We start from the raw sequence: 24,019 nt of genomic DNA, 5'->3' as shown, positions 1-24,019 counted from the left end.
ATACATTTCAGAAGGGGAAAGGTGTTTTTATTTATGGGAACCTCATTGGCATTACGACACTCTCCTGGTTGATTGACTACTGATATTCAAATTTTTCCTGGTGGCACGTAAGAATTTTAGAAGTATTACTCGTGGGATGATAGTGTATGAGAGATGTGTTAGACATTCGGGCGGTGGAGATGGAATCAAAAATGGTGATTCGTGTGTTCTATGGATTTGGAGACTAGGAGTTCTAAGGAGTAGATTGTTTCATGGTTGTGGACTGTGATGTCGTGGCCAAAACTAGCCAGATGATAGTGTGTGTTATGATTCAGTCATTGTGGGCTTTCGGAGGGTTATTTATCTATCTGTGGGTGGCCGGAGGTGATTTGGGGATCCATTGTTAGGCCCAATTAGGATGTGTATTCTACACCGAGCCGGATCAGTTGGCTCCATACTACTATTGTTGAGGGATGTGCCATTTGGTTGTTGTTGAGCTTATTCGTGTTTGTGACTGAAAGATGTTTTCGGTTTGTTCTAGTGTGACGAGAAAAGTTTACTTGAGAGTTAGCAAGGACTATGGGGTGTTTGGTCTATGTCTTGATTTGGCATATGGTCACGAGTTATGGGTGTGTTGAGCGATCTCTCATGTTGTTTAGTCGTGGGGTGAAGTAGATTCTCATGTCTTGTTGATGAGTTCAGAATTCAGAGGATTAAGTGACTACGTAGTAGTCGTCACCGTGGAAGGGTTTAGAGAGATGTCAATTTGAGGCAGAGCTGGTGGGTTATCTCCTGCGAGGTGTCCTGAGGGTGTATGGTCTTTATGATGTTTTGTAGAGAGTTCTCTTTTACCAGTGAATGATATATGTTGCAATTTGAGTTTGGATCGCTTGTGGAAGTCGGCTTGACTATTACAAGGGTGAATGCGAGATTTGTAGACGATTTGAGGTATTATATGGTTTGTGTTACATGAGCTTACGCAGGATTTAGTTGAATTTAAGTTCGGGATTCTGGCCGTAATAGAGTATGGGTATCGTGATGTTATCAAGTGTTTTGTTCTGTGTCTTTGAGCCAAGTGGGGGAGTCTGCTATCGACAAGTTGACTACACGATTATGTGTTGTATTGGTTTCGGTTCTAGGTTTACTGGTGAATCAGTTATGACTTGCAAAAGTTGAGATTTAGGATGACTCGAGTAAGGGAATTTATGGATACAGGTTGTATTACACTCTATGGGTATATGGGAATCATAAAATAATTAAGTGGTTGTTCGCAAATGATATAGTGTACATGGAGTAGGAATTTGCTCGGTTGCTTAGGAGTGTGGGCTACTCCCTTAGTTGTATGTGTACTAATGGGGAAGAGGTCGTTCGGTCCGTTTGGTCAGTTTAATTGAGATTTGAGTATAGTGGATTACACTCGAGAATGGTTCTAATGGATTCAAGATTTATATGTAGCGATTTGGAATTTTCAAGATTTATATATGGCTAGAAACTGGGAGTTGCATTGGATGGTGTCAATATCATTGTGGATTATGCATTTCAGTATCAAGGAGGTGAATGAAATAGTTTTATGTTCACATAAGGTGTCTTTAGAGTGGGTGTCATGGTGGTGGTGCCTTGGGGTTCTTAAGAGGGGATTCAGAGGCTCATAGGCCTTAGGGTGTTGTGGTTTTATACTAGGGTCACATGTGTGGCAAACATTGGTTAAGGATCGTGGTAGTCTAGCAAGAAGAAGTATCAATTTGAAGGCAATTTGGAAAGGACTTGGAGAAATAGGACAGCTTGGTAGTAGGTTGGATTAGCACAGTAATAGGTATGATCGGTTCTTTTGGTACTTATGATGTGGCTAGTCTCCGCACGTGTTTCGTGGCAATGCTCTTGGGTTTTGGCAACCTACGTGGCTGGGTTGAGTTAGAGAGATTCGGTTCAGATAGCTTGGTTGTGTGCAAATGGGTTTCGAAGAGTTCTCAATGTCTTTTACCATGGTTCGGGTATGTATTTTTCTTGTGACTCAGAGTTGATTGTGAGATTCTTGTACTCTTCGGATGGCATGGTAGACGCGGTGTATTGCATGGGATTGAGATTTGCATGTGCAAGGTCACAGTTCAGTTTTGAAGGGAAGGATATAAATTCGTAGGCAGCATGGACGGTTTCAGATGACTAGGCAAATGATATTCCTAATCGGTATAGCCTGATGAGAGTATACATTTCAGAAGGGGAAAGGTGTTTTTATTTATGGGAACCTCATTGGTATTACGACACTCTCCTGGTTGATTGACTACTGATATTCAAATTTTTCCTGGTGGCACGTAAGAATTTTAGAAGTATTACTCGTGGGATGATAGTGTATGAGAGATGTGTTAGACATTCGGGCGGTGGAGATGGAATCAAAAATGGTGATTCGTGTGTTCTATGGATTTGGAGACTAGGAGTTCTAAGGAGTAAATTGTTTCATGGTTGTGGACTGTGATGTCGTGGCCAAAACTAGCCAGATGATAGTGTGTGTTATGATTCAGTCATTGTGGGCTTTCGGAGGGTTATTTATCTATCTGTGGGTGGCCGGAGGTGATTTGGGGATCCATTGGTAGGCCCAATTAGGAAGTGTATTCTACACCGAGCCGGATCAGTTGGCTCCATACTACTATTGTTGAGGGATGTGCCATTTGGTTGTTGTTGAGCTTATTCGTGTTTGTGACTGAAAGATGTGTTCGGTTTGTTCTAGTGTGACGAGAAAAGTTTACTTGAGAGTTAGCAAGGACTATGGGGTGTTTGGTCTATGTCTTGATTTGGCATATGGTCACGAGTTATGGGTGTGTTGAGCGATCTCTCATGTTGTTTAGTCGTGGGGTGAAGTAGATTCTCATGTCTTGTTGATGAGTTCAGAATTCAGAGGATTAAGTGACTGCGTAGTAGTCGTGACCGTGGAAGGGTTTAGAGAGATGTCAGTTTGAGGCAGAGCTGGTGGGTTATCTCCTGCGAGGTGTCCTGAGGGTGTATGGTCTTTATGATGTTTTGTAGAGAGTTCTCTTTTACCAGTGAATGATATATGTTGCAATTTGAGTTTGGATCGCTTGTGGAAGTCGGCTTGACTATTACAAGGGTGAATGCGAGATTTGTAGACGATTTGAGGTATTATATGGTTTGTGTTACATGAGCTTACGCAGGATTTAGTTGAATTTAAGTTCGGGATTCTGGCCGTAATAGAGTATGGGTATCGTGATGTTATCAAGTGTTTTGTTCTGTGTCTTTGAGCCAAGTGGGGGAGTCTGCTATCGACAAGTTGACTACACGATTATGTGTTGTATTGGTTTCGGTTCTAGGTTTACTGGTGAATCAGTTATGACTTGCAAAAGTTGAGATTTAGGATGACTCGAGTAAGGGAATTTATGGATACAGGTTGTATTACACTCTATGGGTATATGGGAATCATAAAATAATTAAGTGGTTGTTCGCAAATGATATAGTGTACATGGAGTAGGAATTTGCTCGGTTGCTTAGGAGTGTGGGCTACTCCCTTAGTTGTATGTGTACTAATGGGGAAGAGGTCGTTCGGTCCGTTTGGTCAGTTTAATTGAGATTTGAGTATAGTGGATTACTCTCGAGAATGGTTCTAATGGATTCAAGATTTATATGTAGCGATTTGGAATTTTCAAGATTTATATATGGCTAGAAACTGGGAGTTGCATTGGATGGTGTCAATATCATTGTGGATTATGCATTTCAGTATCAAGGAGGTGAATGAAATAGTTTTATGTTCACATAAGGTGTCTTTAGAGTGGGTGTCATGGTGGTGGTGCCTTGGGGTTCTTAAGAGGGGATTCAGAGGCTCATAGGCCTTAGGGTGTTGTGGTTTTATACTAGGGTCACATGTGTGGCAAACATTGGTTAAGGATCGTGGTAGTCTAGCAAGAAGAAGTATCAATTTGAAGGCAATTTGGAAAGGACTTGGAGAAATAGGACAGCTTGGTAGTAGGTTGGATTAGCACAGTAATAGGTATGATCGGTTCTTTTGGTACTTATGATGTGGCTAGTCTCCGCACGTGTTTCGTGGCAATGCTCTTGGGTTTTGGCAACCTACGTGGCTGGGTTGAGTTAGAGAGATTCGGTTCAGATAGCTTGGTTGTGTGCAAATGGGTTTCGAAGAGTTCTCAATGTCTTTTACCATGGTTCGGGTATGTATTTTTCTTGTGACTCAGAGTTGATTGTGAGATTCTTGTACTCTTCGCAGGATGGCATGGTAGACGCGGTGTATTGCATGGGATTGAGATTTGCATGTGCAAGGTCACAGTTCAGTTTTGAAGGGAAGGATATAAATTCGTAGGCAGCATGGACGGTTTCAGATGACTAGGCAAATGATATTCCTAATCGGTATAGCCTGATGAGAGTATACATTTCAGAAGGGGAAAGGTGTTTTGATTTATGGGCACTTCATTGGTATTACGACACTCTCCTTGTTGATCGACTGCTGATATTCAAATTTTTCTAGGTGGCACGGAAGAATTTTAAAAGTATTCCTCGTGGGATGATAGTGTATGAGAGATGTGTTAGACATTCGAGCGGTGGAGTTGGAATAAAAAATGGTGATTCATGTGTTCTATGGATTTGGAGACTGGGAGTTCTCAGGAGCAGACTGTTTTATGGTTGTGGACTATGAAGTCATGGATGAAACTAGCCAGATTATAGTATGTGTTATGATTCAGTCATTGTGGGCTTTCGGGGGGTTATATATCTATTTGTAGGTGGCTGGAGTTGATTTGGGGGTCCATTGGTAGGCCCAATTAGGATGTGTATTCTACACCGAGCCGGATTGGTTAGCTCTATACTGCTATTGTTGAGGGATGTGCCATTTGGTTGTTGTTGACCTTATTCGTGTTCTTGAATTTTCTGTGAGTTACTCTTCTATGCTCTGAGGAGTTGTGATTCGTTGGTTTTAGGCACACATGGTGTGGTTCTGTTATGGTCTTATGGCAGAATTTGAGCAAGAGGAGTAGTTGGGTATTGTATGATTGATTGCGTATTGGTTATGTCCTTTCGAGTTTTGGGTGGCATTGTGTCATTGGCTTCTCTATGGTTAGGGTAATGCACTTTAAATAATTGATGTCAGATTATGCGTGGTTATTGATTTTGAGCATGGTGGCTGAGGTACTTCATATGGACCAGTATTTGGATAAGGTCGCTCGTTACAGCAGAGTTATGTAGAAATTTGATCCTTTGTGTTAGAGTGGTGTGTTATGGTTCTATGGTGTGTGATGGGCTTAAGCATTTCGTTGTGGTGGTACTTGTTGAGCTTGCAGGACGGTTCTATCGTTTGAGTCATTTATCCATGATTGAGTATATTTGGAATGTTTCTATTTGGTGCATGGATTGCAGGGGTTATGGCTGTAGATTGTATTGATATTTCAAGTCACTAGAATGTTCGTGTTGGATGAGATGAGGTCATTGGACCTAGGATGGATACTATCGAATTTGATTACAGCATGTTTGGAAGGATAATATCAAAAGTCAGCTTACAATTGGCTATAGTTCTTGTCGAATGAGAGAGAGTTCCATGACTGGTTGATCTGATGAATTGTTATGAGTTCTGCATATTTCTTTCATCATCGGCAGTGTACGAAGGTTTTAGTGTGAGGCTTTGTATGATATGAGGTCTATTTTCGGTTTTGGGTTATTTTGAGCAGCTATTGTGATTTAAAATTTTTGCTTTGAGTATTTGAGTTATGTGATACATCATGTGATTAAATCTTGGGTAATAGAGATGGCTTGATACAACTTGTTCAGACTTATACAGTGTGTAGATGTGAGATTTTGATCTTATAGAAATTGTGGATGTTGGAAAAATTGGATTCAAAGGTTTATGGACTAGGTTGAATTAAGGAACTACAGTTGTGTTGTGTTGTTGGGCCTATATGGGATAGGGAGATGTGAGATCACCCCCGGGTATGTTCATGGAAAGGTTATACGGCGATTTGATGGGTTTGAGAACAACTCTGGACACGTTCGAGGACGAACGTATGTTTAAGTGGGGGAGGATGTAACGACCCGACCCGTTGTTTTGAGAATTTACACTTCGCTAGGTTGTTTGAGGGCACGAGTAGCTCTGTATGATGTACTATAACTTATGCGAATAGTCAGTTTGGGGTTTCAGGTTATTCAGAATTGATTTGAAAGAATGATTCTCAGCTAGAAGCTTTAAATTCGAAAGGGTTGACCAAGTTTGACTTTTTAGCATTTGACCTCAGATTTGAATTTTGATGGTTCCATTAGATCCGTTGGGTGATTTTGGACTTGGGAGCATGTCCGGATTTTGATTTAGAAGTTCGTGGTTAAATTTGGCTCGAAATGGCGAAAGTTAAAATTTTGGAAAGTTTGACCGCTAGTGGACTTGTGTGCAAAATTTGAGGTCAATCGGACGTGATTTGATAGGTTTCGGCATTGGTTGTGGAATTTTGATGTTTCAAAGTTCATTGAATTTGAATTGAGGTGTGATTCGTCGTTCAGATGTTGTTATGTGTGTTTTGAGGCCTCGAGTAGGTCCGTGTTATGTTATGGGACTTGTTGGCATATTTGGACGGGGTCCCGAGGGGCTCGGGCATGATTCAGATTGATTTCGGATCATTTTTCTTCATTTTGCTACTGCTGTTTTCTGGTATCTCAGTTCTTCATCGCGTTTGTGTGGCAAGTGTCGCGAACGCGTAGTGTATTTTGATGGCAACAACAATTGTTTTTTGCGATTGTGAAGTATGTCTCACGTTCGCGTATAGTTGGGGCAAGTCCTCTTTGCATTTGCTTATGGAGGATCGCGTTCGCGTAGAGTCGAGGTTGGCAATTGGGAATTTGAGCATTCTTCTATGCGATCGCGTAAGGTTAGTCTCATTCGCGAAGCTTTGGCAACAGTGATCATCGCGTTTGCGTGGGGTGCATCGCGAACGCGTAGAGACTTTTGTGGCAGTGTGAGTTTTATTCATCGCAAACTCGATGGTTTTCCCGCGTTCACGAAAGAGGACATTTGGGCAGTGTATATAGTACTCTATTTCAAAGGTTTCACACATTTTTACATTTTGGGAGCTATGGAGCTCGGATTGAGGTGAATCTTGGAGAAATTTTTATCAAAAGGATTGGGGTAAGTGTTCTCTACTCGGTTTTGGTTATATTTCATGAATCTACCTTCGTTTTTGGTAGTTGGATTGTGAATTTTAAAGAGGAAATTGGGATTTTGGCCTAAAGTTTTATAATGTGAATTTTTGAGTTTTGAACATCGAATTGGAGTCGGATTTAAGTGTGAACTAGTATGGTTGGACTCGTAATTTAATGAGTTGTTGGATTTTATAAATTTTGTCGGGTTCTGAGTTGCGGGCCCGGGTTGGCCTTTTGGCCGATTTTGGGCTTTTGATTCAAGATTTGATCTTTTTCGATCAGGATTGGTTCCTTTAGCATTGTTTGATGTACTTGAGTTGCTTTTGGTAAGCTTCGAGCCGTTCGGAGGTCGGAACGCGCAGGATGGCATTTTGGAGCATCGATTGGCTTGCTCGGTGTTGGAATTGGCTTGTTCGAGATTAGTAACTCTTCGAATCATAGTGCTGAGGGTATGAAACCCCGTAATACGTGTTATGTGATTGGTATTGAGATGACACGCATCCTAGGTGATGGGCGTGTGGTCGTGCACCATGTGAATTGGGACTTTGTTGTTTCTATGGCACTGTATAGTGATCCTATTTTGTTGATATTCGTGTTTTCACCGTGTTATAAAGTAATTGAGTTGTCAATCATGCAAGATATCATGTTTAGGCATTATGCCAATATTGTTTGGACCCATAGTGGTCGTTTCTTACTGCCATCTCACTAATTTGATTGATACTTCGTACTCAGTCATATTCATGCAATCATATCACATCTCAGTCTCAGTTGTTATTTATTGATACATCATATCATTGTTGTCGGGCTAGTTTCATGGCATTGTGAGCCTGTAAGTGAGACTGGAGAGTGATGACTGAGTGAGGCGGAGGGCCTGAGTAAGATTGATATTTTGGGATCGGGCTGCATGCCGCAACATATTATATTGATATTTTGGGATCGGGCTGCCCGCCGCAGCATGTTATATTGATATTTTGGGATCGGGCTGCACGCCGCAGCGATATGGCACATGGGCTGAAAGGAGTCCCTCCATGAGTCTACACACCCTCAGTGAGCGCAGTCGACTATAATTAGGGATCAGGCTGCACACCGCAGTGGTTATTGTACAGTGCTGAGTGATTGAGTGTGCTGAGCATAGTGAGAGAGAATGCAAGACAGTGAGGTTGAGCAGTTTGAGAGTGTGAGTACATGAGCTCATCATTGAGATGCATTGCATTTGACATGCGTACTTGTGATACATGCATAGAGGTGCATTTACTTCTGCTACCAGTTGTGGGGATATATATGATTTTAGCTGTATCTTGACATGTAGGCATAGAGACGTACTTTACTCATGATCTGAAAATGAGACATCTTACTTATTATTGAAAGAAGTTTTGGGAAAAATCATAGTTTTCAAACTTACTCGTATTTTGGCTTTTTCGGTAAAAGATTTTGGTTTTCACTGAGTTACTTGAAAAGAAATGCCTACTTTTCTGGAAATGTGAACAAACTGAGCCTTTTATTTCTGAGATACTCTTTTATTACTTGTACTATGTTGTTATGTTGAGTTATGGAATATTGGTGTTGGACCCGACCTTCGTGTTAGCTCGTCACTACTTTCAACCTAAGGTTAGGTTTGTTACTTACTGAGTATATGCGGTCGGTTGTACTCATACTACACTTCTGCACCTTGCGTGCTGATGTTGGCTGTTGATGTTGCTGTGTTCGATGGAAGCTGTATTGAAGATGTACCTGTGTCCCGGCTTTAGCTGCCTCTTGTTCGTGGTAGCTTTAGATCTGTATAACTCTGTTTATGTACTATTCAAGCAGACTATGTATTTATTTCATTTCCGCTTTGTAAACTCTATTCGTAGAAGCTCATGATTCGTACTACCAGTTTTTGGGGAATGTATTAGATTCATATATTTCTTTACTTAATTGCTTTATTAATTGTTATTTGAATTGGTTAGTTGTTAATTGGCTTACCTAGCGGGTTAGGTTAGGTGCCATCACGACTAGTTGGATTTTGGGTCGTGACATACATAATCCAATCAACGTAACACAACATGAAAACAATACTAACAGTGGCCTCATAAGCAATATATTACTAGAAAAGGAACGCCATTCACATCAACTATTCAGGTGATACGTAACTCATAACATGTAAGCTCTCAACATCTTCATAGAACATAGAAATGAACGTTTAAATTAAAGATGATATTTTTGGGTCATGACACCCATACTCCAATATGACATATATATGATGCTCAAGTGAAGGGATTACCTCCTAGTGGAAGAATCTCACTTTTCCTCTTTTTGGTGGTCTTGAAGATTCAATCCATTTCCTATGGATTTGATCCATAATAATGTTAGTGTTATCACTAAATGATGTTATATAATCATCCTTGTGCCAAAACAACTTACCTTGAAGTGTATCCATGGTGGAAGAGTTCCTCCTTCTCTCTAGAAATCAATTCCAAGTTGAAGAACTAATATTGTCTCTCTCTAAACCCCTTGCTTTAGCCCCTTTAAAATGGCCCCTAAAGCTGCGTAGCCTCTCTGGTATGCTACACACAAAGGCTATGCAGGGTGGACTTCTGTCCCCCTTCAGTTAGAAGCTGCTGGATTTTCCTACGCAATGGTGCGTAGGCTATGCTACTATGCTGTGTAGGCTACGCAAGACTCGCATAGCTGTTCTGCCACACTTTAGTAAATATGTCATAACTTCTTGTAGGAATCTCCAAACGACAAACAGTTTGAAGAATTAAAAAATAGACACATAGACCTTTCTTTTGATAGGTTATACGCCATATAACCCTTAATATCGGGAGAGTTATGATTGTTTGTATTTAGGTCTTGTGCGAACTTACTTGGAACGTTACCCCATCGTATAATTTCCAACTTTACTTAGCCTTGGGGTTCTTCTTAATCCACAAACCATTCTTAATGCACCTCATACATATATTATCATGATCAATTGATATCATTCATATTATAAGTCTTGTTCATACCCGAATTAATATAATTAGTACCTGCCAATCTTCTTAATGGTCTTAAAACACTTCGATATTTTTTGGGGTGTTACATTCTCCCCCACTTAAGAACATTCGTCCTTGAATGTTTTACAAGTCATTATTAGGCACAGTATTATCCTCATTTAACCTTAACCATCATCTTTAATCGTTCTTGACTTCATATAGATCTTCGATATTCTTCCCACATTTCAACTTCCTTAAGGCCCCAAAATTTCGATAACACTCTAAATTCTTAAATTTTTTGGCAGAGCATCCCCTGTAACTGAGACCATCAAAATAATTCAACCTGTCCAGAACAAGCCCCCACACGGGCACCAATTTCAACATAATTCAACAACCAAATATCTTTACATAATATGATGTCTATCCCCCACACGGCCTCACATATATGCTCAATGTACAACAACAAACTATGCCCCACGTGGCTGCGCATATACCAAAATTACATCAAACAACACTAAAACCATGAATCATACCCCAATTCAAACTTAATGAAACTAAACAATTCCAACTTCTATATTCGATGCCGAAACCTATCAAATCAAGTCCGATTGACCTCAAATTTTGGACATAAGTCATAAATGACATAACAGACCTATTTAAATTTTCAGAATCAGATTCCGACCCCGATATCAAAAGTCAATTCCCCGGTCAAACTTCCAACTTAAATTTCTATTTTCGCCATTTCAAGCCTAATTTAGCTACGTGCTTCCAAATAATTTCCCGAACACGCTCCTAAGTCCAAAATCACCATACGGAGCTATTGGAATCATCAAAACTCTATTCCGATGTCGTTTACACATAAGTTTACATCTGATCACTATTTTAACTTAAGCTTTAAACCTTGGAACTAAGTGTTCCAATTCATTCCAAAACCTCTTCGGACCCGAACCAATCACCCTAGCAAGTCACACAACAACTGTAAAGCACAAATGGAGCAGTAAATGGGGGAACGTGGTTGTAATACTCAAAACGACCGGTCGGATCGTTACACTTAAACATACGTTCGTCCTCGAACGTGCCAAGAGCTGTTTCCAAGCCATCAAATTACTATTCCAAATACCAATACCAATTTTACCAAATTCCGACATTAACTCGACCCTCAAATCTTCAAATTAAACCAAGAGGGTTTTTTAAATCTTCCCACTTAATTCACTAATTAAATGTCAAAAACGACCATGGATTCGGGTAATTTAACCAATATTGAGTTAGAAACACTTATCCTATTGTTTTCCTTGAAAATCTCCCGAAAATTCAAAATTTCAAAATCGGGTTCTGACCACGTTATTAAAAATCGGGTTCCGACCCCGATATTAAAATGTCAACCCCCAGTCAAACTTCCAAAAAATTCCACTTTTTGCCATTTCAAGCCTAATTCTTCTACGGACCTCCAAATAATTTTTTGGACACTCTCCTAAGTCCAAAATCACCATATAGAGCTATTGGATTCATCATAATTCAAATAAGAGGTCGTTTACATATAAGTCAACATCCAATTAACTTTTTCAACTTAAGTTTTCAATTATAAGACTAAGTGTCTCATTTCACCCCGAAATCCTTCCGGACCCGAACCAACTAACCCGGTAAGTCATAAAAAACTTTAAAGCATAAAGTTAGCAGTAAATGGGAGAACGTGGTTATAATACTCAAAATGACTGGCCGAGTCGTTACATTCTCCCCCACTTAAACATACGTTCGTCCTCGAACGTGCCAAGAGTTATTTCCAAGCCACCAAATCACTATTCCATCTTACCACGCACGAACCCGGGGGTGATCCCACGTCACCCTATTATATATAGGCCTGACAACACAATACAACTAAAAATCATTAATTTAACCTTAGCCCATAAACTTAGAACCCAAATTTCTGACATCCAGAATTCTTTTCAAGACACGAATTTCATATCTACACATTGTATAAGTCTGAACAAGCTGTATCAAGCCATAACCATAACCCCAGATATAATCACGTAATATACTACACAACTCACATGCTCGCAACACCATTTCCCATCCCAGTAACTACTCAAACCAACCGGTACTGGTATTAGCCCCATATCAAACAAAACCTCATTACAAAACCTTCGTACACTACTGAAAATGAAAGACATACACGAAATCTCATAACCCTTTATCAGATCAACAAGTCATGGAGCTTTCTTGCCCCGACCCGAATCATAATCTTCTTCTAAGACGACTTTCAATATTATCATCCCAATAAACCGTAATAAATTCTGATAGTACCCATTCTAGGTCCAATGACCATATATTATTAAACATAACTATCCCACTGACATGCCACACCAATACAACTCAAGCCACAACTGCCCAACCTGGTACCCAAAATGGAAGATGTCTCAAAGTAGAAAATCGTGTTGCAAGTTCAACAAGAACCACCACAACTGCAATACTATAAGCTCATTATATATAGTGGAACCAAAACACACGAATTTAATAATAGTAATCAACTCTTCTAGAGCTCACATTCACATCACTCGCATGAACAACTCACGTGCTATAGTATCAATATCAGTATATGGATCCCCACGGACAACTCACGTGCCAATAATATAATATCTGGATCTGCACGGACAACTCACGTGCTATAGTATAATATTTGGATCCGCACGGATAACTCACGTGCCATAACATAATCAGCCCGATATAGTCCCACGCCTCCAGTCCAAACATATCGTATGTGATCATTTAAACATGTATATATGTATAAGCTAAATGAAATAAGATTCCTATGCTCCTGGAGTGGTATAAATAACACGCTATAGTGTAGGAGTGAGCAATTGTGCTATCACATCTCAAATCGGCAAGTTAACGCAGAATTAGTAACTACCCAGTTTAATTAGGGAATTAGCCTCTTTGTTACCTCAAGTATAGTACAGATAGTTCGCAACAAAGGTACGAATACGAGAAATGTTATAACTATAATTTTAACAGTCAACTCTAGGCATATCATAGCCTAAGCATTTTTTATTTTTTTTCCGAGTAGGAATAATTGCCCCGATGCCCACACATGGGCTCAAACCATACATATATGTGCACTCATAGCGTGTAGCTATCACAAATAATTAATGCAACTAGTGCCTCCACTGAGTTTAAATAAAATACTCACCTCAACCAGGTCGCAACCCTGAAACAATATGCTTCTAAGAACTCCAGTCTCCAAATTCATAAGACACATGAATCACCGTGACTGATCCCAACTCCAGTAGTCGAATGACTAACACATCTTTCATGCACGATCCTCCCACTAGGAATACTTCCAAAATTCTTCTGTGCCACATAGCAATAATTTCAATATCAACAGTCTATCAACCAGATAGGTGCCGGTATACCAATGAACATCCGTAAGTCAAAGCACAATGCACCTTTTGAAATGTACACCCTTCTCAGGGATAATCGAGCAGTTATAACATTCATCTAAATATCTAAAATTGACCATTCTGTCAAAAATTCATGACCTTCCCTTTAAGAATGAACTGCTACCTTGTACATGTAAATCTTAATCCAGCACAACACACCACATCTATCATGCCATCATGTGACAAGCACAAGAATCTCATTGTCAACTTTGAGTCACCAGCAAATTACATACCCTATTAGTTAGAAACCTTTCTCTTGCTTCTTTCCAGGAGGCAATCACAATACACAACACATTCCCCACACCGGTAGAAAATATCCGGTTCAACTATGGTATAAACCATCAAGAACACTCTGAAATCCATTTTCACATAACCAATCTATCAGAACTGAATTCCTCTAACTCGACTAAGCCACACAGGTTGCCAAATCCGAGAGTATTGCCACAAAACACCCGTAAAGCCCCACCTCATCATAAGAACCAAAAGAACCAAGCATACCATTACCATACTGATCCAGCATGTTACCCATTTATCCTATTATCTCCGAGTTTCTTCTGAAATACCCTCAAGTTGACATTTCTCTTTGTCAGAACGCTACTATCCTTACCCAAAGTTCATTACAAGACATCCTAACATAAATCCACACCGCCCTAAGGCCCATAAGCCATTGTATTCTTCTTAAGCATCTCCATAAATGCCACAACCATAACACTCATTCTAAAAATACCTTATGTGAATTTAAAATTGTTCCTCTTTCCTTCCTTATACAGAAATGTAGAATCCATAGTCAAACAGAATTACCGCACGTCCCGATACCATCTAATGTAAGTAATTGATTCTAGTGATATACAAATTCGAAAGAGTATTATTCTGGTGTAGTTCTGCGTTTTTAAACCAACACACAATAATATTTAAAACTAACTCATCAAGTTTTGTGAGAAGAATACCCATGTGCATGTGCACAGTTACTCAAATACCCTGCTCAAACAATATCTGTCACGCCCCGAACCTAGGAGCGAGACAAGCACCCGGTGCCTCACCTAACCTGGCGTACCAAATTGCGACTAAGGGACTCTGAACACATAATGTCATACTTTGGCCATGGGGCCACCTTGCAAGACAATTTGCGAAGCAAAATATAAAACTGAATGGAAACTAGCACTAACTAAACATCAATATAAAGCTAGGCTGAAAAGGCCGTCATAGCTACTACAACTGACAAACCACCAAATTATACATACCAGGCCTACAAACCCAACATACTGCACTAACCAACAGGATATGTCTACAAGCCTCTACTGATAGATGTACTATGATCGGAACAGGGCCCCGACCTACCCATAACATATATACAGATATACATAAGATGTACACAACACTCTAGACCTGGCAACTCCGAAAGGCATGGAGCTTACCGATCAGGCTGAACTCGGGAAACACCTACTGAGGAGATCTACTCGCCTGTCTATCTGAACCTGCATGCATGAAATGCAGCGTCCCCAGAAAAGGGACATTAGTACGAAATAATGTACCGAGTATGTAAGGCAATAACATAACTAAAAATCAAAACTGAACTGATAATATAATAACTGGAAGTAACTGGGAGTCAAAGATGATCTGGAGATATACTTACCTGCTGATACTGACTCAACTCCTTCAATATAGTAAGTAAAATAATTATACGGCCTTATAAGGCTCGGTATATATAACTGCTCTGCCATAGTAGGCTCGCTCATAGGCGCTCGGCCATACTAGGCTATGTATCTCGACCATGCTGGGCTCGCTCATAGGCGCTCGGCCACAGTAGGCTCGGTATATAACTTTCCATCTGATCAGTGGTTGCCCAATAGGGGCCTGCCCATCGATTATAGCTCGATGGTAATGAAAATACTGTAATACTGTATATATAGGCTTGTTGCTCTCTTGACTGGAAGAAGACAATACTAAATTGAATATAGAATCTCGATAAGGAATAATATTGTAACTTATGAGACTAGAATAGTGTGAATAAATTCATGAATATGAACTTCTCTTTTTGTCTCATTACTAACACATGTAGCTACGAGATCATGCCAAAATGAAGGAAGGCTTAGCCTTAACATTACTTATCACAATCTTTCCAATCACCAAGTTGAACTCACCTCTTTGCACCTTAATCTACAAGAACGATAATAATACTATCGTTAAGTTACGAAAGGTATAACTATCGCACAATGAACGACAAATTTATTTTGTATTAAAACGGGCAGCATCTCCCCTATAATCCTTACTTCCTCCAAATTCAAGATAACACCAACAATACAAGAACAGAACAATAACAACATATATACATCATTTTAGAGCCCTATATACACCATCAAATACTACAAAACAGCCCAACACACCCCAATCTCTTCGTACACAAAACGACCACCGTAGTAGTGTCAAACGACCCGAAAATGTTATGATGAACGACCAGCCAACCACCCTACATTTATATGGTGTTTATAAACCCCCCTCCTCCTCCAAAACTGCACAAAATAGTAGTAAAACACGCAGCCCAACAGCAACACAAAATAGTCCACAAAACAGTCCGCTACAAGTGAATAACTCGAACTCACGGCTTCCGATCACCGTCCCGTGAGTTCTTACAAGTATAGAACAACTTACCATGAATTTACAGAAGAAAAATTGGATGAAAGAGGGAAGTAAACTCACCTTATTTGTTGGATAACTCAGCTCTTATCTTGGTTCTTCAAACTCTAGGTTTTACCTCCAATTGGAACTTGAAAGGGAGAGAAAATCAATTAGGGTTTGTGGGAAATTTTTTGGGAGGATTCTTTGCAAAGCTTATGTCTGGTTATTATGCTCTATTTTAAGTCTAATATATGAAGAAAATAGGCCCTTAAAAGGCCTCTTTGGACGACCCAAAATGGCCCATTTTTTTGGGCTCTCATTTAAGCAAGTAGGTGACACACCTACTTGTCACCTAGCAGCTTGCGCAGTATCGCACAAATGCCCATATCATTCTACTCCAATGTCGTATTGACAAACGGTTTAATGAGTTGGAAAATAGACTCATATATCTTTAATTTGATAGGTGGAACACCCCATAACTCTAAGTATATTAGGAGAAAATCGCAGTTATATTTGACCCAAAGTTTCAGTAAAACTTATGAGTGTAACTTGTGATGACTTTCATCGACTTTTGTTCCACAACTCGCTTGACATTAAAACATAACACACGGATGTCATACGACTAATATAAATCATAACATAATCTCCTTATCATGTTAATCACCCTTGTCTCACCCCAAAGGTACATGTTATAACATTCCCAACTTGTCGACTTTCGACGAAACATTGTTTTATTTAATTGCTTTAGCTTCTGAACTGTCCAACCCTCTTTGTACTTGTTGTTCATGATCTTCAATATTTGTAACCTCAGAGGTAACATGATTAACTTACTTTATATACTTTTAAATATTATCTCATTTTTGGTCCTACATTAGTTTGCTTACGACGCATTTTTACGTACGAAAATATAGGGTGTAACAGTAACACTGCATTAACACAACCAATCAAATTCATACTTCGTGCGCACTACATCTTCAAAATAACAACTTAATCATTTCATAATTTTCATATTTTCATAAAGTGTAATGTAACCCATATCCAGGAATTTACTTACCCGAGCCATCCTCGATCTCCACCTCTGCAAGTCATAACTAACCCACAAGTATGCCTCTGACCAAAATTAAAATTTAACATATATCCATGAAATTGAATTGTCAATAGCAGACTCCCCCACTTGGCTCAAAGCCATAGAACAAAACACTCGATAACTCACAATACCCATACTTTATTACTGCCATATATTGCAGTCAATTCAATGAAAATTCTTCTCAAGCTTATGCAACACTCACCAAAAATACCTCAATAATCCGCTAAGTTCGCATTTATTCTCGTGACAATCAAGTCAACTTTATCAACTTGATTCAAATTCAAATCTCAACACATACGCCTAGCTGGTAGAAAAGAAACTCTCCACTCAACATTATAAGGAACACACCTACGTAGATTACTCTGCAGGAGATAACCCACCTGCTTAGCCTCAAATTGGCATATTGCTATACCCTTTCACAACAACAATTACCACGGAATAACTTAATATTTTTCAGTTTGAACTCATCAACACGACATAAAAATCTACTTCACTCCACAATTAAACAGCATGACAGATCCCTCAACGCACTCACAACTCAAGATTGTACGTCACATCAAACAGGAATCAAGTACCCAATAGCAAACTCTTGAGTCACAAGTAAAATTTATTTGTCTCATTTAACCCATCTGAACACATCCCGCATTCACATCATACTTATCATATAGTCATTCAACCGCTCATCGAGCCACAAATTCCACTCATAGGAATACTACCGAACGTATAAGTCCAATTGCACAGGTTCTCACAACCGAAACTATCGAGCTTAAGTTGCAGTCTAACTCCGGCCTCAAGTCCTCCATACTGGCCCATCAACAAAACACAAAATACTCACCTCGAACCTTGTTCATGGAATCACAAGCCAGCGATGCACAACAGATTCTTAGCACTCACATGCGCACACAAATGCGTGGAAGGAATTCAAAGAGTTATGTTTCAAGCTAAATCATATCCGCATGATAGAATACAAGAAAGTGAAATTTTCCTAAGGGTTCGGTAGCCTCTCGAAGATAAGTACAGACGTCTCTTTACCGATTCGCAAGATTCTACTAAACCTGCTCATGACTCGTGAGACCTATGTAACTTAGAGCTCTAATACCAACTTTTCACGACCCAAAATCTCACATGTCGTGATGGCTCCTATCTCAATACTAAGCAAGCCGACAATCTCAATAAACCACCATATCTTTTAAATTTAAAAACATAATTATTAAATTCAGCGGAAGAAAACCTCACAAAAATAAATATAAACACTCCCAAAACTCGGTATCACTGAGTATATGAGCATCTAAATGAATACAAAGTCTGACTGATAAAAATAATCAATGTCTGAAATATAGATAGTACAATAACTACACAGGAAGGGAATCAAGTCTGCGGACATCAAGCAGCTACCTTTATAGTCTCCAACAGATCAGAAATCTAGCAGCCGTCGTATCCGGAAGCACTGGATCTGCACACGAGGTACAGAGTGTAGTATGAGTACAACCAACTCAATAAGTAACAAGACTAACCTCTGGGCTGAAAGTATTGACAAGATCTGCAGGTACAGTCTAGTATAAATAATGGTACAAAAATGTAGGCATACTTTCAAGTTCAATAGTTAAACTCAGTACAAGTGAAATGGATCAATACTGCATGATATAAGGGATATGACATCTCGGTAGAAAGGCCTCATATAAATACTGGTCACAAATTATTCGGTCACTCGGTACTGTTTATGGCCAATCCAGACTAGGGGTATTCCGTCATGTATATATATACACATCGGCAGTCAGTCAGTCACTCAGTACCGTATAAGGCCAGTCCATCCCTAGGGTAATTTATATCCAATGTAAATGATACGGACAAGATCCATGTCCGGGGAAAAATCATCACAACATATAAATAAGTAAGGCAAGTCTGTTCCCTGGAAGTCCATCCCGAATATATATAATCATCAGCGCTCACTGGGGGTGTGTACAGACTCCAGAGGGGCTCCTTCAGCCGAAGCCTATATGGCCTACTACAGGCGGGCAGTCCCGATCCGTATAATAATTTAGCCTATATGGCGTACTGCACGCGGGCAACCCCAATCTATATAATAGTATAGCTTATAAGGCTTGCTGCTGGCAAGCAACCCCGATCCATATAATAGTAAAGCCTATAAGGCCTGCTTTAGGCGGGCTGCCCCAATCCATATAATAATAATGTATAAAGTCAATATGGCATACTGCGGCACGCAGCTCGATCCCATAAATATCCTTACAATGGATGGATATGACTGAGTGTGAACTGTATATTTTTGAAACAATTAATTCAAAATCGCCCATGGCCACGTCTCGAAACCCGACAAAACTTATAAAATCCGGAAGCCCATTCGACACGAGTCTACCCATACCAATTTTACCAAATCCCGACATCAACTCGACCCTCAAATCTTCAAATTAAACCAAGAGAATTTTCTAAATCTTCCCACTTAATTCACTAATTAAATGTCAAAAACAACCATGGATTCGGGTAATTTAACCAATATTGAGTTAGAAACACTTACCCCATTATTTTTCTTGAAAATCTCCCGAAAATCCTCTCTATTCGAGCTCCAAATTGGTAAACTCTCTTCCCAGTGATTTCTTCTATGCGATCATGGACCAACTCACGCGATCGTGAAGCACAATGTTTCATTGCCCAAAAATAACTCTACGCGATCGCGGAAAATTCCACGCGATAGCGAAGCACAGTCTCTGCAAGCCTACGCGATCGCGAAGCATTAAGCGCATGGCCCATCTCCTCCCTTCATTCCTCTTCGCGAACGCGGCCTAGCCTACGCGTTCGCGATGTACCACCTGGCCAAACCTACGCGATCGCGGTTGACCTCATGCGATCGTGAAGAACAAAAATCAACATTGCCTCAACAAGCCTACGCGATCGCGGGTGCCTTCACGCAATCGCGTAGAACAAATCTCACCTATTTCAAAACAAGCCTATGCGATCGCGGACCTTCTCACTCGATCACATAGAAGGAAACCAGTAACAGAAAACCAGCATTTTCAACAGTTCACCAAGTCCAAATTTCGATCCGTTAAGTATCCGAAACTCACCCGAGGTCCCAAAGACCTTAACTAAATACACCAACAAGTCCTTAAACATGATACAAACTTAGTCAAAACCTCATATCACATTCAATAATGCTAAAAACACAAATCATACCATAATTCAAGCCTAATGAACTTTAAAACTTCCAATTTCTACAAACGGCGCTGGAACCTATCAAATCACGTCCGATTGACATCAAATTTTGCACACAAGTTATAAATGACATAACGGAGGTATTCCAATTTTCAGAATCGGGTTCCGACCCAGATATCAAAAAGTTAACCCCCGGTCAAACTTCCAAAAAATTTGACTTTTGCCATTTCAAGCCTAACTCCTCTACGAACCTCCAAATAATTTCCCGGACGTGCTTCTAAGTCAAAAATCACCATACGAAGCTAGTGGAATCATCATAATGCAAATCCGAGGTCGTTTACACATAAGTCAACATCCAGTTAACTTTTCCAACTGAAGTTTTCAATTATGAGACTAAGTGTCTCATTTCACCCCGAAATCCTTCCGGATCGGAACCAACTAACCCGATATGTCATAAAACAATTGTAAAGCATAAATTGAGCAGTAAATGGGAGAACGGGTTATAATACTCAAAACGACCGGTCGGGTCGTTACAATTATCCTCCCGAATATACCGTAATCAAACCTGATAGTACTCATCCTAGGTCCAATGACCTTATACTATTAAACACAACTATTCCACAGACATGCTACACCAATACAACTCAAGCCACAAATTGCGCAATCCGTGAACTCAAAATGCAAATTGTCTCAAAGAAGAGAACCGTTTTCGCAGGTTCAACCAGCACCACCACAACTGCAATGCTATAAGCTCATTATATATAGTAGAACCAAGACAGATGAATTTAATAACAGTAACCAGCTCTTCTAGAGCTCACATTAACATCACTCGCACGGAGAACTCACGTGCTATAGTATCAATATTTGGGCCTGCACAGACAAATCACGTGCCAATAATGATGCCCGCATATGGCTCAAACCTCACATATGTACGCACTCGTAGCGCGCAACTATCACAAATAATTAACGCAATTAGAGCCTACACTATGTTTAAATAAAATACTCACCTCAAACAGACCGCAACCCTAAAACAGTTTGCTTCTTAGAACTCCCAGTCCCCCAAATTCATAGAACACATGAACCATCGTAACTGATCACAACTCCAGCACTCGAATGACTATCACATCCTTCATGCACGATCATCCCACTAGGAATATTTCCATAATTCTTCCGTGCCACATTGCAATAATTTGAATATCAACAGTCTATCAACTAGGTGAGTACCGTAATACCAATGAACATTCGTAAGTCAAAACACAATGCGCCTTCTGACATGCACACCCTTCGCAGGAATTACCAAGCAGTTATAACATTCATCTAAATATCTGAAACTAACCATGTTGTCCAAAATTCGGGACCCTCCCTTCAAGACTGAACTACCACCTTGTACATGTAAATTTTAATCCCGCACAACACACCGCATCTATCATTCAATCATATGAAAAGAACGAGAATCTCATCATCAACTCTGAGTCACCGACAAATTACATACTTGGTTAGTTAGAAACCTTCCATTTGCTCTCATCCAGGAGGAAATCATAATACACAACATGTCCCCTACATCGGTAGAAAATATTTGGTTCGAACCATGGTAGAAACCATTAAGAACACTTTGAATTCATTTACACATAATCATGCTATCAGAACTGAATTCCTCTAACTCGACCAAGCCACGCAGGTCACCAAACCCAAGAATATTGTCACCAAAACATCTGTAAAGTCTCCACATCATAATTACCCAAAAGAACCGAGCATGCCATTACTATACTGGTCTAGCCTACTACCCATTTATCTTATTTACTTCGAATTTCTTCTGAATTACACTCAAGTTGATACTTCTCCTTATCATAACTCCACGATCCTTACCTATAGCTCAGTAGAACACATCCTAACATAAAACCACACCACCCAATGGCCCATCAACCATTGTATTCTTCTTAAGCATCACAAAGTATCACAACCGAGACACCCACTCTGAAGGACCTTATGTGAATTTAAATTTGTTTCTCTTTCCTTTGTTATATTAAAATGTAGAATCCATAGTCATACATAATTACCGCAAGTCCACACACCATCCAATGTAAATAACCGATTATAGAGATATACGAATTCGAAAAAATTTCAATTTTCACATATACATTTTGAATCCATTAGAACCCTCTCGAGAGTCACCAACTTTGCTCAAATCCAAATTGCACCACCCAAACGAACCAAAAGGCATGTGCCCCATTAGCACAACAACACCCAAAGAAGTAACCTTGCCTTAATACTACCAATCAAATTCATACTTCGTGCGGACTACGTCCTTCAAATAACAACTTAATCATTGCATGATTTTCATATACTCATAAAGTTAAATACAACCTGTATTCAGGAATTTCTTTACTTGAGTCATCCTCGATCTCAATCTCTACAAGTCATAACTGATCCACATGTATGCCTCAAACCAAAACCAGTACAACACATAACCATGAAATCAACTAGCCAATAGCAGGCTCCCCCACTTGGCTCAAAGCCATAGAAAAAAACATTCCATAACTCACAATATCCATACGCTATCACTACCATAATACTGCAGTCAGTTCAACAAAAATTCTTTACAAGCTCAGGTAACACAAACCATAAAATATCTCAATCATTTGCTAAGCTCGCCTTCATTCTCGTGACAGTCAAGTCAACTTTCTCAACCAGATTCAACATCAAATCTCAACACATACACTCCGCTGGTAGAAAATAAACTCTCCACTCAACATTATAAGGAACACACCTATGTGGATTACTTCACAGGAGATAACCCACCTGCTTAGCCTCAAATTGGCATCTTGATATACCCTTTCGTAACCACAATTACTACGCAATCACTTAATCTTTCTGAGTCCAAACTCATTAATAAGACATGATAATTTAATTTGTCCCACAATTTAACAACGTGAAATATCCTTCAACACATTCATACTCGAGACTATACGTCAAATCAAGATAGACACCAAGCACCTTTTTTTATCAAAAGGAAAACACTTCTCGTCACATTCAAACCATCTTAACACATCCCACAATCACATCATACATATCATATAGCCATTTAAGCATTCATCAAGCCACAAATTCTTCTCATAAGAACATTACCTGACATATGAGTCCAAATGTACAAGTTCTCACAACCGAAACTACCGAGTCTAAGCTACGGTCTAAACCTGGCCTCAAATCCTCTAGACTGGTCCATCACCAAAACACAGAATACACATCTTGAACCTCATTCATGGAATCACAATCTAGTGATGCACAGCTGATACTGAGCGCTCACATACACACACGAATGTGTGGAAGGAATTCAAAGAGTTATGTTTCAAGCTAAATCAATTTCCCACGATAGAATACAAGAAAGTAAAATTTTTCCTTAGGGTTTGGTAGCTTCTTGAAGATAAGTACAAATGTCTCTGTACCGATCCGCAAGACTTTACTAAACCTGCTCATGACTCGTGAGACCTATGTAACCTAGGCTCTGATACCAACTTCTCACGACCCAAAATCTCACATGTCGTGATGGTGCGTATCTCAATACTATGCAAGCTGACAATCTTAATAAAATACCATATCTTTTAAGTTTGAAAACATAATATTTAAATTCAGCAGAAGAAATCTCA

Source organism: Nicotiana tabacum, chromosome 19 (genome assembly GCF_000715075.1).
Source record: "Nicotiana tabacum cultivar K326 chromosome 19, ASM71507v2, whole genome shotgun sequence".
Lineage (NCBI taxonomy): Eukaryota > Viridiplantae > Streptophyta > Magnoliopsida > Solanales > Solanaceae > Nicotiana > Nicotiana tabacum.
The sequence above is the reverse complement of the archived record's forward strand: the minus strand, read 5'-3'. Positions refer to the sequence as shown.